This window comes from Pinus tabuliformis, chromosome 8, assembly GCF_031772625.1.
Source record: "Pinus tabuliformis cultivar Carrire ecotype Pingquan chromosome 8, CPIR1, whole genome shotgun sequence".
Lineage (NCBI taxonomy): Eukaryota > Viridiplantae > Streptophyta > Pinopsida > Pinales > Pinaceae > Pinus > Pinus tabuliformis.
In genome coordinates, this window is record NC_142294.1 from 1,887,475,332 (window position 1) to 1,887,494,115 (window position 18,784).

Below are 18,784 nucleotides of genomic sequence, written 5' to 3' on the forward strand. Positions count from 1 at the left end.
CTCATCCTCCCCTTCAGTAGTCACATTATAGCATTCCAACGCATGGCATAGCTAAGTACTCCAGTCTGGCTGAACCAGCTCCAAAGGGTCTTGCAGTATTATGAAGATCATAGCCTTAATCTTCTTGAGAGCTTCATCAATTCTTTCGAAGCCATCTTAAAAATTGAAGGTCATTATGAATCCTTCCCTTAATATATCCCACTCTGTGGTTCCATGGCGAATATTGGTTTCCAGGTACCAATTCATAGGGATTATATCCAAAGTATGCCAGAATAAATGCACCCATTTTGGCTGTGGCTCTATTCCATAAAATTTAGTCCATATCCTAAATAATCACACAGATCATTTTTCCCATCATATTTCTCAGTCAGCCAAACTTTTGGGTGACCAAATCGTAACCTCATCATCCTTTTGTAATCTTGCCATTCATCAAAGTTGCTTTTGTGTGTACCCCACCACCGTGTGGGCATACCATGCAACGCTAAATCTAGCACTTGAATGTGATGATCATCAGGTATTTCTCTTTCAAAGGTATCCAAAAACTTATATACCTCAGTTAAACCATCATAATAGGGTAAATTTCTTACCTTCGATAACACACAGCACAACAATTTAGTCATCATGTTACAGTGCAACGTAGATACTTCGTGTAACTAATTCTATCAATGCTCCAATTCTTCATCAGAATCTGTTGTACATGAGCTTTCCTGGTCTCACATGGTAATTTTGTAGATCTGAGCCAAACCATCATCAGTTTCTTCATAGTCGCGGACCATTTTTGGTATAGCGCGGTCCTTCTACAGGGTCCAACAGTACTACAACACGAAGTGATTTCCTTTCAAATGACATTGTCTGCTTCTTCAAGTTAATGACCCCATTCATATCAATAGCCTAATCAATTCTAAGGAGCGCAGGGTATGGATTGTTGTCATCAACAATTTCTATCACTTTAAAATCAACCTGCGTGCTCGCACCTTCTATATCTATAGGGACTCCATGCAATCATCCCATAGGGATAATTTTCTGCTGGTTCTCGATCCTCAATTGAATCGGAGACCACTGTAGCATAGGTCTCCCCATTCTCTCCCATGTGTGTTTAGGCAAAATGTTTGCATCAGACCACAGACCTAAAATAACCTGGTCCATATGATAGTCTCCTATTTGCGCGGTGAGCCTCATCTCGCGCCTTATTCTTGCCTTATGCCTGTCAATACTCATGACAATGCGGTGTCCATCTAGAGTAATTTCCTTACTAGCACACTCATTTATCAATTCCTATAGCCCCTTTACAACCTTGCTATCGCGCAACAGTTTCATACAGGTCTCCAAGAACGTGGTGAGTACAGAGGGATCAATCTCTGTGGGTGCACTCGTTCTTGGTAGTTTTCCATGACTGCTTGAGGTATATGCCTTAGTGAAGTTTTTGTTTGCCTCCATAAACGTCTCCTTCCCTTGTTTCATATTGAAGCCAACTTCCTTTTCTGGGGCCTTGCAGACCCACCCACTTTCTTCAAGTTGTTTTCCTTTATCATCACCAGTCGTTATTCTGCTTCTTAGCACGATATTCACATTCAGGTCTTCCTCACGGTTCTCAACCCTCATCATCTATAACTTCTGGGTAGGCTACTAAGGCTACACCTTCTTCTCCTGCATTTTAGTTATCAACACAGGGCATTATTCTATTGTGTGGTCAAACTGAGTGCAATATTGACATGATGGGCATGTCTGATTCAGAAACTCCCACGCATAGTGCCCTGGTGTCCCACAATTATAGCAAATGACCTATCCACAAACTCTACCAGGTCCTCCTCCTTGTCCGCCTCATCCAAACCCCTGATATCCTCCGTGTGCTCCCCCAGCGCCATGATTCAGAGGCCACGTTTCTACTTGCATTTGGTACATAGGCATCCTTTCCATCATTAGTTTGTAGCTACGGAAGTGGTGCTCATCATGGCCCAATGATTTGTAGAAATCGCAAAACAATTATTGTGGTGTCTTCACAAACTTTCGTAGAAAATGACAATATATGTTACTTGTTTTCCGGCCACCTAACAAATAGTGCACCATAGCCTGAGTCCCGTACTTGGTCCTTCTAGAGCTTCCTACCTCAGGGGCATGGGTCCCCCCCGTGTTATAATTTGCAAAGATAGGGAAGTGATCTTTATCATGCCCCAGGCTCTTACACTTGAGGCACCAAACTTCTTCGTGCACCTTTGGCCTAGCCTCTTTTTCTGTTTTCAAGCTCTGCAATTCTAGGCAGAGGTTCTACAACTATGAGTGAATCTATTGGACTCCCAAAGACACGTCCTGAATAGGTGTTTCATGCAATATCATCGTGATTTGCAGAGCTTCTGCCTCAATCCCTATCTTCTTCTACAATAAAGAAATCCTTAGGTGGGGTAGGAGCAAGGCTATAAACCATTCGCGGTGCTAACTATCTATGAGGTGCATATTAGCTTCACGGATCACATACTTCAATATTTGATCTAACTCCCACGGCGTTTCACCGGCCCTCATCTGGATTTCCTTGAATCCAATTACTGATTGTGAGTCAGACTTAGGCTTGCCAAATTCTTTGTTCAAAGCAACCTGAGTGTGTGCTAATGATGCCAACGGGTTATCGATGCAGTACTTAATGTACCATGTCAGCGTGCGATCATGCAGAACGGTAACCAACTGCACCTTCTTTATATTATCATCCATAATTTGTTGTGTTGTCCACATAGCCTTTGCAACAAACCAAAATTGATCTGCATCCTCACTTCCTAGGCCGTTGAAAACTGGAAACTTCATCGTATTCGACATGTTGAACGATGGTGGTGGTGGTGGCAGTGTTGGCGAAGGTGTGTGCTGTGGAGGTGAAGGTGGAGGTGGAGTGGATGGATGATGTGTTTACGGAAAACCATGCCTTATGAATTAGACAACGCTCTGCTGTGAGGCCTGTACCGCTCCATCATCATCACTTGAAGGAGGTCCAATCAATAGGCTATATTTAGGACCTGCTTTTTCTTGATTTCTAAAGCTTCGTCCACTTCGCATAGATATAAACATCAAGGAAATGGCATAACCCACTTTTCACACAAGAGCATCTTAATCCAAGTATTCAAATATCTCAAATACTTACCTCGCGGTCCCTTGAAGAAGCATCACTCTGCTTCACTATAACTGACTGAGGTATCAATCGTGAATTCTATTACAAATCCTCGTATAACTCAATCAAGCTAGTGATAAACAACATGAAAATATCTTACCTTCAGATGCTTCCAACCTCCGCACTAGCTCTAGAGTCCACACTATTGGAGCATCAAGCCTCCACCTTCCTTGGTCATCAGCCAACTTAGCTATCCACTTGTATAGTTCGATCAAGAAGGTGCAGAAGAAAATTTTGTGTATTTTTGTGTACAAATATCTGTCCAGCCACTATTTTTTTTTCAGGCGTGGATTTCTATTCTCCTGCGGTGCGAATTCATGGATCTTCCTATCCAACCACTTCTCAATTTCCTTTTTGGTTGGATTCCAATGATGCGACATCACACATCTCTTTATGCAAATCCCGGTCCCGACAATCAAACCATTTGTTGGCTTAGTGGGTCCTGAACCAAGTTCAGAGTTAGTTGTGCCAAACAAAACCCTACACTACTAGCCCTTTCGGCATCAAACTGCATAGCGCAGACTGAAGTCTCAACTGAAGTAGTATGGAGGGATGTTGGAACCACGTTTATGCACCTAGAGATTAGTGTGATGTCCTATTGTGTCATAGATCTGCCTTCGCATAGATCTTTAAGCCCTAAGGTTTCAACGTTGTAATTTCCTTCAATTTCCCCCCAGACCTTCGCAAAGGTCTATGATCGACTTTTGCGACCTTTGACAGATAGGTTATCTACTTACGTGCATCATAGACTAATCTTAGATCAAAATCTATAGAGACTTGTTTAATTGCTTAATAAACTTAAGAGAAAGTATTATAACCTTCGCATAAACAATTAACATTCATTGCATTCAATTAATGAGATTCATATAATAGATTTGCGTATCAATACACGTTTAATTCATAAAAACATTCCTTCATCATAAGATATATTGTAAACATAAACAACAGAAAGAAACAGATAAAACATATGAATTTCTCCAACAATCTTCTTTATTGATATTTAGTATTGGGTTATAGACTCAAAACTTCGTTGTGCACATAGCGTAGGGGTCCATGCACTTAGCTAGGGACTCTACTCTAGGCCTCTGTGCACTCAGCTGCAGAGCCTTTCCCTCTCCTAAGACTTTCTTCTCTGCACTAACTCTCTAAGACTCCATCTGTCATACCCATAGACAAAGACATAGATATGTCTTAGACTCTCTCAAACACACCTATTTATACAATCCCATGGTCAGTGGACCAAGGGTAAATCTCAAAACTGACTCAATCTTTACATAAATGAGGGTAAAAACCCTTTTTAACTCCTATCTACCTACACACTCCACATCCACAATTTGTGGAGACTTTACATATTTTTATCAACTTTACATGAAATCTTGGTCTTCTACCCCAAAACTGACCTAGAGGATCCCATCCCAACACCTGTGGTGGCCTGTTCTTAGCCTAAATTGAGAAAAATAATCACTAGAAGCCAGGATTAGGCCCCTACTTGCCCTCCAAGCCATCTGAACCATTGTACTCCTTTTCCTCCACACCTGTCTCCCCTGCCAAAGAACCAAGCAAGATTAGCATTTACATTTTTCAAGAAAAATGATAAAAAGAAAAAAGTTATTTTATATTTATTCATGCACACAGCAGTTAGCACTCTCTAGATTAGATTCCATGCTCAGTTAGTTTAAATCATCACATGTGATAAATAGGGTTAAGTTAGGTTTCTTTTACATTTAGTTCATGATCTTTATGAAATTAGAATAGGTTTCTTTCCTTGTACTTTATTTATTGCAATAGGTTGGGGTTTCCATTTCATTTCATTTTGTGCAATTACTTTAGGATTTGATTTCAATACATGCATCCATTACACAATGATAGCAAAGAAAGGACACATTGTATGCTACACATATAGTTTCGATACCTCTTAACTTAGTACAAACCCAAGGTTGATAATTAAAAGTAAGTGGCATTGGGAGTTGCAGCATTCTTGTTTCAATACCGAGGCTCATCACTTTTTGGCGCCGTTGTTGGGTAGGTGTCAAAGTATGCATTGTTTTCTTCCCTAGTTGATTCATTTCTTTTTACTTTTTGGAAAAACAAAAAATATTTTCATTAGGCATATTTCATTTCAAAAATAGAAAAGTGCATTGCATTAGTGTTTTCATTTAATCATAAAAACAAAAACAAAAATCCCCTACACCAACCTACCCTCCCATTTGATCACATGGGGCAATAAGAGCCAGATCACCATTCAATTTTGTAGGTAGAAGAAGATGGAAAAGAATGTATAAGAAATGGATGGAGATGATGATAATGAGGAAGATCCTCTCGGATTTCCCATTCAAGATATTGGTGGTAGTGTGCACATGAAGAACATTCCTCAATATTTTCTTCCAAAATTTCATGGTCTAAGGTCAGAAGATCTAGAAACCTTTCACTTTGAATTTGAAATTGTTTGTAGATATTATGGTTATGTATTAAAAACTCAAAAATTGAGATTTTTTCCGGCAACATTGAAGGATAGAGCTCTTAAATGGTTCATGAGTTTAGGGACTAATTCAATAAGATCATGGAATGATATGCAAAAGATATTGCTAGAAAAATATAAAGATCATGATCTTAAAGAAGAAAGCTTTAGAATGAATCAAAAGGAAGATGAGATCCTTGAGGATCTAATAGAGAGGTTCATGCATAATGTTAAGAGGGAAAAACTACATCATTTAGGATCTGACACACTAAAAACCCTCTTACTTAGAACGATTAGGGATGAATGCATTAATCTCCTTAATCTCATGAGTAGAGGTGATGTATACCAACTATCATTTGAAGAAATTTGTGAAACATGAAAACACATATCAAGAGGAAGGGCAAGAGTAAGTCAATCAACATCAAGATCAGTAAGTCAAGCTAAACATGGAAATTTTCTTGATAACTTTAAAATGAAAATTATTAGCAATCTAAGTAAACAACTAGAAATGTTAAGAATGAAAGATAAAGAAAAAGAAGATGTTGATGTTTTTGTTGTCCATGCATAATCACATAATGTTAAATATTGTCCATCATTAACAAGTGTTATAGACATATTTGGGCACTGCAACCCCAATAACATATGTCCATAAACCAAGGGCTTCTATGTCCCTAAAATTGTTGCTTCATACCCTAAAGGAGCAAGGTCAGCTGATTACATCATCTCCCAGAAGTTTTCCATGAAAAACTTCTCAGAACTAGTCAAAACTGGACTATACAGACTGCTCAGTGTTAAGGGTGTGATGCATCTCACCTACCACATGAAAAAAGTGCGATACATACTAGAAAGCACTTCTGTAGGGTACGATGAGCGAGAGTAGACAAATGGCAGAGATAGTTTGCAAGGTGGATGATCATGGAATCTTCCAGAAACTTCTCCTGTGACACTTCAGCTTTATTTAGGAGTTTTGTTGTCTGTGATTAGTATACCACTGTTGAAACTCCCTTCCTTTGCATCATTTAGCCTCCATTGTACAAAGAATTGTGAATTGTTTTATGTATTTTTCGCCATTTACAGTTCTCCTTTACAAAGAAGTAGCTTAATTGAATTGTCATCTTTTGATTTGGAAGTGTCGCAAGTGTCATTTTCAGTCAAATAAAAGAATCCTACTCTTCTTGATGGTCGATTACACTGTTACTCTTATACCTGATTTGAATTAATAGTATTTCAAGTGTCGAAAGCAGTTTTCAATTCAGAATCGCAAAGTGTCGTCCTTGTCTTCCTTTCGTATTTTGAAGAGAAAATTGTTAGTATTGTCGCTTTGGAAGAAAAGATAGTTCAGATTTATACTTAGCATTCTTTTTGTCATTCACACATTAAGAAAGCGGAAAACAAATACATGCATGTGCATTTTCATTTAGACTGCTTGTTGATTTTGATTTAGGATAGTGCATCTTGTGTGTGCTCTCTACTCTATGTTGAAAGATTCTCACTTCTATTTCCTTAGTAGCTAGGATTTTCATTGCAAAAAGAAGAGTAAATGACTGTTTATCATCTTAGATTGCATTTTTAGGAATTGTATATCTACATCACGTGGTGAACCTTAAAGGAAAACTTCTTAAGAAAGATCAACTATAAAATAAATTCAATGAACGTAAAAACACTTTGGAACCTAACACACAACATTTAGAAGTCTAGGCTAGAGACGTATTTCGGCGTCGTAAAGCCTGGTAACTATCACTTTCATCGTAGGTTGGGTGATTCCTCCTCTTTGAGACGACAAGTGCCAGTACGGACTTGTGCTCCCATGTACCGTCGAGTATATATTGGGAGACCACAATAGGCTATATCCTTTATCCTTAGGAAGCCGTGTCTACTGCCCTATCGATCGCAATGCACTAAACACAGCATTCAGAAAGATTGACTGCCATACTGTAAAAAGTATTCTGCAGTTTTGTGATTGGTTTGGTAATCCCTCTGTCTAGATTTCTAGAGTAGTCTCTTTCGTTCCTTTTCAGACTCCTTAAAGGAAAAGGTCCATCTGAGCACTTGTCACTTCAGGCTCATTAAAAATCGAAGGCGACTAGAGTCATCTTTAGATTTTTCTCAACTCTTAAAAATTGAAAAAGAAAGTTGTGTCAAAGCGTCTAAAATTCATTTAATTCGGAATCACATTTTCCCATTTATTTTGAGTTGATCAAGTAATCCATAATCGTGGAAGAAATTCAATCGAAACCCCGTCGTTCACGGAGACTAACGAGTCAACGTCTTTGACTCTGGAAAGGAAACTATTCCGGACCAAGCGAACTCATTTAACTGGATCAAAGTCCCCTGGTTTGCTTGGAACTTGTGTTCCAACATCTTTAGAGACTCCAGTTACTCCAACCATTTTTGGTATCCCTGCCTCTACAGAAGAAGTTCCACAATCACAAGAGGACATTAGAACTGGTCCTAGTGTAACGTTTAACACTTCTATTCCTGAACTAGCTCCATCTACAGTTGATTCGGAAGGTTTTGTCGCTGCAGAGTCTATACCTTCTTTGGCACCAAAAATATTTTACGGACCTGACAGTCTACGTCTTCCACTTGGATTGATTGCTATAGAAGAGATTGGTGGAGGATCTTCCATCCAGTACTCCATCGCATTTTGGAGCTGGGATCACCCTATATCCTTCTTCATTAGAAGTTAGTTTCCCTTCATTGCAAGTTCCTGTAGAATCGCTAGGAAATCTTTTGGATAGACTCGATATATCTGAACAATCATCGACATCCAAGACTGTGTCATATGACACAGCAACAACAGAACCTCCTGCTACTACTCCAACGATGTTCGCTGGTGTACCAACTGTCTTGACTAGCTCTCAACCGCTAGATGGAGTCCATCCAGGGACTGTTTCGACAGTATGGTTTGTTCCCGTTTGTTCGTCCGTAATAATATCTGGAATCTCTTATGTTGAGTCTCAGCAAATTGATCCTTCGCAACAGTATCAATTTGGGCAATTCGGTCCCCAAAGGCCAATCTTTCCTTTGAGCACTAGATTGCCGCCGTATGGGGGGTAGTATGCCCTTTCATTGTTCCCTCCGAGAGAATAGCCATATGAGAGTTCACAACAGAATTCAAGTCATGTTGGAATTACATCCAGTGGTTAGGTGCCAATACTGCCTCAACAACCAAGATTTGTATACTCAATGCAACCAAGTCTACCTGTGTCAAATATCCCCACTACACTGGCTATTGTGACGGTGTCACAAGTACAATTGTTGCCTATTGTATGCCAACCTCAAGTTTCTCAGGTTGTAATACAATAGCCTCTTGTCTCCACGACACAACCACAATCACCGATTAGTGGCACCTTACCTGGATAGACCCAAGCTCAAACGGGTACTATTACCCCTCATCTTCATCAAACAGCCAGTATTGGACAACAACAAATGGCTTCACAACCATGGCTGGTACAATATCAACAACCGCAATTCCAACAAGCTTACCGAGGACCTGAGAAAAAAAGCTTTGCGGGTAATGGGCAGCCGTATATTCAAAAGATTCAACATCAATCATATCATAATGGTTATGCCCATCAACCTTACCAAAGTTACCAACATCAAATACATTATGCTGGTATGAAAAAACCCACTTCTCAGGTGATCCCATCTTATCCTGGGTATGCTTCGCCGAACCTGAATCAACAGTTGCCCTTCGTGGTGACCTTAGAGTTACCAGATCTAAATCGGCTAACAAACGATCCAATTGCTTATGCCCCTTGGTGGCCGGCGATTCCTCATAAACTTTTGTCAGATATTCCTAAATTTAATGGAAATCTGGGTGAAGACCCGTCGAATCATGTGATGACCTTTCATCTATGGTGTTCGTCCAACACTCTCAATGATGATTCGATTAGGCTTCGCCTTTTTTAGCGAACGTTAACTGGTCCGGCAACAAAATGGTACATTGAATTGCCTAGAGCTTCATTCGATAACTTCAACACCCTTGCCACCACCTTTTTAACCCATTTTCAATTACCCATAAGGTACGAAACAGGAACGGAGCTTCTTACCAATTTCAAGCAAACGACAGCCACTCACATATCTGATCATATTCATGAGCGGTGACGTCATCATAGAATGGTAAAAACATATGTTCCTGATCAACTACTAGCTGAATGGTTTATTAAGTCATTGTTACCTTCTATTACAAAAGATGTGGTAAAGGGAGGGGTCGTCACTGAAGAGCACGTCATTGTTCCTGCGCAATATCTAGACTTGATCTATACTCAGTTTGGCACACTCTCCGACAAAATCCCTGATGCTCCTACACCAGAATTTTCCATTCCTCCTCCTCCTAAATCAAACAAAGACTCTCATGCCGGAGATGTAATGATAGGTATGATGAGCACGAAAACCGCAAAGGCTACATCTAAGAAAGCCTACACGGTTTCTGGTCAAAATGCAAATGAAGAACTTCTTGCCTCAGAGGTTAATGTCGTGTTGACAAACAAGGGCAAAGAACTGAAGCAACCATGGGGCAAGAAGAAAGGGTAAAGAAAAAAGAAGAAAAAGGATGATTCGTCTCCTAAAAAATCTTCTGCAAACCCTTCTGGAGAAAGGAAACCCAGTCATCCATGCTTTATATGCGATGAAGATCATTGGACGAAAGATTGTCCACATAAAGCTGAGCTTAGGAAGTTCCCTAAGAATTCAAAAACCTCGGCAGTATTGACTGATCCATTTCCAAACCCAGGAACCAATTTCTTTGCTAGTGGCACTGCTTCCCCATCCCAAGTGCTTATGTTGTCCATTTCATAACAGCGAAATGATGCTTTGATATTGTTGAGCCTCAAACCTGCACCTTCCTATACACCCTCTCAGCCTTCTTTTTCCACTTACTTCATCCACCAAGCTGTTAAATCATTGCATTATAGTCTAAAAAGAGCTTCTAACATGGTTTTCTAACTATGCTTATGACTGTTGTTTGGTTTAGATTTTTGTTCAGGCAGCTGCAGAAACTTGTCAGTTTCTGCAGCCAGCACAGGTTTCCGCAGCCATTTTGTTAAAGGCTATGCTACAGGTGTCCTATGAAGAAAGGAGCCACATGGGCAAGCTACAGGTGACGTGTACATGGAACGTGTCCCTTCAGATCAGCGAAATCATCCATAAAAGGTCACGGTCAACAAGGGTCAAAGGCAAAGCCAACCAAGGAATTTAGCTGTGGCACGTCTCTGTTTTGAGCACATGAAGGTTTACGTGGCACAGTCCTCAGCTCACGGAGATATCGGCACACCTGGAGATCAACCCCGTAACCTGAATCCAACAGCTACCACTCCGAGGATTTAATGGACATGATGACCATTACGCTAGATCTCGGGCTGAGGAGATCTACATGTCTCTAGCAACGCAGTTAACAGCATAGGATTTAGGAGTTAGTTACAACACTTTTTCATTATAAATAACACGTTGATAAACGCTGAGTAGAAGATTTTGGAGATGTAATTTTTGAACTACTGTTATCACCCCATTGTACTCTGTTTTACGTATTTTGCTGTTGCTTTAATACATGAGAAGACTACTTTCCTTAGCTCGTTTTTGTGACTGTTCGTTGACTGGCTAAGGTGGCAGAGGGCCCCTACGCACTAAAGCCCTGTATAGTTCTCATTTGATTTTATTATGTTTCTGCTTTCATAATTATTAGCTTGTATATAACATGATGTTTTGATGTTTTTAATTCACTGCTGTTTACATTTTCATTTGTGTTTTCTTATAGCTGTCAGCTGATCAGTGATTTTCTACAGGTTTTCTTAGGCAGCCCAGGAAAATTTTCATCTTTTTGATAACTATTGACATATGAGATCATCTTGTCCTTCCTGCTAATTTTCATTTTCTGAAGTTTAATTCCAGCACTGTCATTTTTCAAATTGTGTTTTTCTTATTTATTTTTCTGCTACTTAGACATCATACTACTCATTTGTTTATGGTTTCTTTCTATAGTCAAGTGACTCTATTAGTAAGGAATCAGAATATTACTTATTGTAGTGTGATTTAGTTTTCTTTCTTGCAATTTAGATATCATATTGCTTAACTTGTTCATGATTGCTTCCCATAAGGTAGATTGAGCTGAAGGGTAAAGGATCAGAAGAGTTGAAGTAGTGTGATTAGTTTCCTTTATGCAATTTAATTTCTTGCAATTTAGATATCATATTGCTTAACTTGTTCATGATTGCTTCCCATAAGGTAGATTGAGCTGAAGGGTAAAGGATCAGAAGAGTTGAAGTAGTGTGAATTAGTTGCTTTGCTTTCAGTCTTTGAGTTGCTTTAAGTTCAGTTTTTACTTTCTTTTTCATACAGCAGTAAGGATACTGGGCCATTGTCATTAGTTCATTGTTTGATACATTTACTTCCTCTTAAGAATTGATTTCATTACAGTTATTTTAAAGCTTTCTTTTTGAACACTTTTAAGTTTGGAAAATCACTGTAGAACTCACCATTACCATCCATACTTAACTTTCATTTTCGCCATCACACACTAGGGAATCCATAAAAGATAAATCCAAAAACAAACTAAAAAACTCAAAAACGACAAAAGACTAAGAAAATGGTTATCTTGTACATACAGTACACTTCACTTCATCAGTTTACGAATCCCGGATTGACATTTTAAATAGCAATTTAGAACACACTAAATTGACCAAACAGATATCGACAAGGAATAAAGATTACGGGAATCCACAGCTGTCGAACAACAAGGCTACTGATCAACCTAGTAGTTCAACAACAACTTCAACTGAAGTTGTGCCACCCATCATTCCTGAGCTAATGATAAAGCCACCAAAGGGAGTAGTAAACAAATCGACATTTAATCCTCGTGCTAGAGCAGCATAGAATTATAATATAGTAGAGGACCTGGCGCAATCGACGTCCGCTATGTTGACACTTGAGGTACTGCAAAATTTCCCCTCCCAAAAGCAAGATATATTATCAGCAATAGGTGGGATTGACCCAGCGGATTCCAATCTTGTGGCCTTTAATCATAAAGGATATGACCCTTAGTTACCAGCTCATCTCGCTTTCCTCATTCAAGTGAAATCCCTCAACAAAACTGTTCATCGAACAATTATTGATGAGGGGGCATCTACATGTATTATGTCAATGAGTTGCTGGAAAACTTTAGGCTCACCACCCTTGTCGCGATCGTCAACGACGTTAAAAGAATTTGATGGACAAACATGCACTCCATATGGGATTTTCAGTAACTTGCAAGTTGAACTGGGGGGAAAAACAATAGAAATTGATGTTGACGTTATCAATGGAAACCTCGATTACAACATCCTACAGGGAAGGCCCCGGATTTATGTTATGGCTGCTGTTGTGTCGACATACTTCAGAAATATTACATTTCCTTTCCAAGGAGGAATTACAATCGCCGACCAGCAAACATTTCTCCCCAACAGTTCACAAGTTACGGGAAGCATTCCGATGATCCACGGAAGCTCTCAGTTGCTTCAAAATATCAGAGTAGGCCTACTAAAAGACCCTACATTGATGGGTACTTTTTCCCTACCGCCTCCAAACAATTAGGTGGAAGTGGCCACAGTGGGAACCTACAATATGGTATCTTCTATTAAGAAGATTTCTGAACACGATGTTAGCATGGATCATCACAAGGTATTTCCTCCAATCCCAATAGAAATATTGTAGCAATCAATGTTTTCGGCATGGGTGGAAAACCCAAATCAACGCTCACTGAGCGTTTGGATAGATAGGTCTAAGGAATATGGTACCTCTTCAGATCCTTGGTCGCATGTACATTCTACAGACGAAGGAATTGTTCAATCAATGATGATAGAGGGGGCACCATGGGAAGATTACCACCATCGTTCCCATCTTCCAGATTACAAAGAAGATTGTTCCAGCGACCTTAATCATCCTTCAGTTTTTGATTTCCTATCAAATACTGTAAATACGGTGGATTCCGAGCAAAACCTATCCAATATTGAAGAAACTATCGCCATAAATATCTCGACCAAACCAGATGTTGTAGAGAATATTCATGTCGGCAAATCTTGTTCTTCTTCAGAACTGGAAGTATATTACGCTCTCTTTCGCAAGTTCAGAGATGTCTTTGCATGGTCATATGAAGAAATGCCAAGCATTGACTCGAGCATAGTTGAACACGAAATTAAGATGTATCCAGATGTCAAACCAGTAAGACAACGGCTTCGACAGGTGCACCCGAAGAAAGCCGAAGCCATCAAGGCAGAAGTTGAAAAACTTCTCCATGCTGGTTTCATTTACCCGGTTCCTCTAACCGATTGGGTACAGAACATTGTTCGTGTGATGAAAAAGCAAGGAACGATTAGAGTGTGCGTCGATTATAGGGATGTAAATCAAGCTTGTCCAAAAGACAACTACCCTACACCCTTCATTGACCAGATAATTGATGAATGCGCCAGATGTGAAATCTTTTCATTTATGGATGGATTTTCCGGGTATAATCAAATAAATATCCGCCCACAAGACCAATCAAAGACTGCATTTATTTGTCCGTGGGGCACATTTGCATACCGCAAGCTACCTTTTGGTTTAAAGAATGCAGGGGAACCTTTCAGAGGGCAATGAATTATGCCTTCCATGACATCAAAAAAATCATTCAACCGTACCTTGATGATTTTCCACCTCATTCTCGAAAGTGGACCAATCATCCGTAGCATTTGAGAGCAATATTTCTACGTTGCCGACACTACAAGATACGACTCAATCCACACAAATGTGTGTTTTGTGTCGGTTCTAGTTGTTTACTTGGCTTTGTAGTCTCGAAGGACGGGATTCATCTCGACCCATGTAAGGTTTAGGCAATCATCGATTTGCCTCCACCTTCAAATTTGCTTCAGATTCAGAAACTCCAATGGAAAGCAAACTTTCTAAGGAGGATCATTCCAAATTACGCCAAACTTGCTAAAGGTTATACGCGTCTGTTAAAAAAAGAAGTACTGTTCAACTGGGATTAGGTTGCGCAAGCTTCCTTTGATGCTCTAAAGGAATCCCTAATAAAATCATCATTAATGTATGCTCCCGATTATCAAAAAGACTTTAACCTGTATCTGGCTACAATAGATATGACCATCGTAATGGTTTTAGTTCAAGAAGAGAATGGAATCGAACATCCTGTCTATTATTTAAGTTGAAACTTAAATGATACAGAAAGCAAGTACTCCGATGTTGAAAAGCTGGCTCTCGCAGATGTCCAAGTGGTACAGAGATTTCAACACTATGTCCTCTTCTGAAAAACTACCATTTTGTCAGATTGCAACCCCATGACTTAAATCTTGTCGCGACAGTTGCTTGGGGAAAAATATTAAAAATGGATGGAAATTTTGCAAGAGTTTGATCTGGAATTCGTAAAATCCAAATCAAAGAAAGCCCTGGTTTTTGCGGAGTTACTATGTGACTTCCCATCATCGTCCAATGATTCAACATCAAAAGCAACAATCGTGGATGAATCTTTGTTTCTGATATCTTCAAGCGATCCGTGGTATGGAGATATAATCATCTATCTCCAGAACCAAACATATAGGTCTAATACCTCTCGCTCAGAACAACGACGTACTCGATACCAAGCAAAAGACTACATGATCATCGGTGATACACTTTACCGTCGTGGTATTGATACAGTTCTGCACAGGTGCCTTAGCCATGAGGAGGCCGAAAAAGTCCAGAATGATTGTCATTTAAGTGCATGTGGGGGGAATCAATCTAGTTATGCTACGGCACAAAAGATTTTAGGAGTAGGATACTACTGGCCAACAATGTTCAAAGATTTCATAACCGCAGTCAGAAGTTGCCATGCTTGTCAAATCTTCGACCGCAAAACTAGAATACCACCCGCACCTTTACAACCAGTAGTTGCTGTTGGGCCATTTGCCAAATGGGGCATAGATTTCATGACATGTAACCCTACCTCAGCCGGGGGGCATGGGTATATCATAGTCGCAGTTGACTATTTTATGAAATGGGCCGAGGAGATGCCTACATTAAACAAAAGTGGCGAAACGGCTGCTCTTTTCTTTTTCAACCATGTAGCCTCCAGGTTTGGTGTTCCACAAGCTATAGTCACAGATCATGGATCACACTTCCGCAATCACATGATGGTTGAGTTGGCTGCCAAATTAGGACTGTCTCATGACATCTCTTCTCCATATTATCCGCAAGCTAAAGGGCAAGTTGAGGCAATCAACAAAGTCCTGAAATGCATGCTGCAAAGGATGATTGGAGTCCATAAACAGAGTTGGCACCTAATCTTGTACTCAGCCTTATGGGCATACCAGACATCGGTGAGGAATGCGACTGGGTTTACACCCTTTCAGCTGGTGTATGGCTTGGAAGCGATCTTACCAGTTCAGTGCGAAATCTCATCCCTCAAGCTCACAGTTGACCTTCTCCTCAGAACTTTAGAAGAGGAGGCTCGTTTCTTGGAATTAATCCATCTGGATGAAATCCATCGTGATGTCGCCTTGGCTAATGAAGCACATAAGAAATGAGTCAAGCGCAATTTGACAAGAATGTCAAACCCCGTGTCTTCTTAGAAGGTGACCTGGTCTTACTTTACGACCAGGAGTCCGATAAATTAGGAGCAGGTAAGTTCCAGTATTTATGGATGGGCCCCTATATTGTTAAGCGTGTATTAGCAAAAGGAGCCTACGAGTTAGTGGATTATGATGGGATTCCACTGTCGCGACCTCGAAACGGGTTGTACCTTAAGCGTTATTATGCTTGACTCAGTGTATTAACCTCTTCATATGCTTTTGTTAAATTTTTGTTTTCGCTAAGAGTAGTCGTTTTGGTTAGGTAATCCACTTTTACATTTGTTGTAGATGTCGAACCTATTGGAGTCGTTCGTTGGATATGCCGACGGAGCGAGTATTATTTCATGGAACCTATCTTCTGCAGCCTGGGCCATCTGTGATCCAAGCAGCGAGTTAGTGAGTTTCAGAGGGGTATGTATTGGTCGATCAATGAACAACATCGCTGAATACAGTGCATTGATAGAACTCCTCTATGATGCTATCACACATGGCATACGCCAACTTCTCGTTAGGCTAGACTCACAACTCGTCATTCTACAGCTTACCGGCATCTATTCCATACAGAATCCAGCTATCTATCCTATGTTCCTAAGGGTCAAGATTTTGGAAAGGCAGTTTGATTCTATTTAATATCAACACATTTCCAGAAACTTAAACACATTAACTGATTCATTAGCAAATTATGTGTTAGATAGACATTTGCAACATTTACAAAAGGAAATCATTTCATCAATATTTGCATTAGGATCATATAACTTAACCAAAATAAAGCTCCGAAAATCAAAAATATATATAACTATTTATGGTTTGTACATAGTGTTTTGTGTCCAAGACAAAATCGGTCATATGACCCAAAAACTCAAAATGCTAGGGGGCACCCTAGTCTAATGGTGCTGGTGATAACAAGTCACCGCCTGTGCAATCATATGTAAGAGCCTAGTCCATCGGCTCGGCATGCCAATGGTATTCGCTGTAATCTCAGAGGCAGCTCGTTGGTCCTCACATCTAGAATACCAAGGGTGAGACCCTTGATCTGATCCTGCAACACTGCAAGAGTCTCGGCCACATCGAGATCGCGAAGGATAGCCCTCCTTACAGCGTCTCTTGCTGGAACGGTAGCTGCTGCTCTTAGGCGCACTGTTGGTCGCACTGGTTCGATATCTACATGAGCACATGAGTTTTGATTAGTCTTGACAAACTTTTAAAAGAAAACACAAGAACATTATAAAAGCAATAAACAAAGATATGGTCAGATATTTTTACCTATGACACCTTGCTGCTCGCCAGCGGGCAGCGCCAAATCTAGGTCACCTTGGAAATCCATCCCAACATACGGAGACTCAGCATAAACCATCTGCTGATGGTTGAACCACTCGAAAAAGGCATCAGAGAAAGAAACCTGCAATTGACCAGCATGTCGGGCCATAAGGTCAACCCATCTCTGCATCCGTGGCTCAGTCGGTGGTGGCAAACTAGGTGAAATATACTGTGGCTGCATCAGTGGGATCTTCTCCAAGGCGAAAGTGGTCAGAATAGAACCATAACCAAAGTTCTTGGATCTTCCATTTTTCACCTTGGTAATCTATTCTTTTATCACCGGAAGTACTGCATCACACCAGTTGAATACCTTTGGTTCGAGGCATTCCAAGGCATACTGCATATAGGACCTGTTGGCCAAGTGAAGGGCCGCGCTACCAGCCAATCTAGCAAAGGTGAATAAAATAGTCCTCAAGGACTGGTTAGTGACATCTCGGATATTGATCTTGCCGTCCCTGCTTGGCTGAGATCCTTCTCTACAGTATCGACGAATATAATCCCTCACGGATTCGCCCCCACGGGTAGAACCTGATAGTGAGAGAGGGGCACCACGCCTCGATAAACTGGTCAAGAAGTAGATGTCCTAAACAGTCAAGGGGATGGATTTTCCTTTGATTTGGAACACTTGGTTGGTAGGATCCCATGCATCGAGGAAATATTGCAACAAGTTGATTTGTTGCCTCATGCTAGATACGCGAAAGAACTTGAGCAAACCATAGTTCCACAATGCAGTTACCATACCTGGATCATGTAAGGCAACCATGTCCTCTTCTTCATGCTCACGTTCACACCATGTAACAACCATTTTGCTCCAATGAATCTCTGAGAAACAAACAAGAGAAGAATCAGGGTCCTGATTTGGCAAAAAATAAGCAAAATTTCCATGCAAAATCAGTGCAAAAGTTTTCCTCCTTGTGCCCATCACACCCCAGCAGTGTACCGGGTGAGATGCATACTGACTGGCCAATGGCTAGCCCAGTATGCATCACACCTTTCGATGTACACTGGGTGTGATGGGGCCATAACAAATTTTTCAAACCCCAGAGGCTCAGAAAAGCAGGAAAACATGCTCAGAATTCAAAAAGTAAAGAATGCAATTGAAGAGCTCAGGTTTAGCTCCTACTTGGTCCAGACGGTGCCGAAAATTGTCCACAGAATCTCCCGGAATCAGCTGATGAAAATCAAGGGGGAAAACACCTCCAGAGCTCCAACAAAACCATGTTCAAATGAAATGGTAGTACGACCGTCAAAAGAACATAGTGTTAACGGTGAATCTAATATCAA

The 18,784-nt window shown here is 40.4% G+C and overlaps 1 pseudogene; it reads left to right on the forward strand.

Moving 5' to 3' along the window:
• Positions 1-2,813: 2,813 nt before the first annotated feature.
• The window catches only part of LOC149243932 (triacylglycerol lipase OBL1-like), an 81,238-nt pseudogene continuing 65,267 nt past the window's right edge, over positions 2,814-18,784 (forward strand).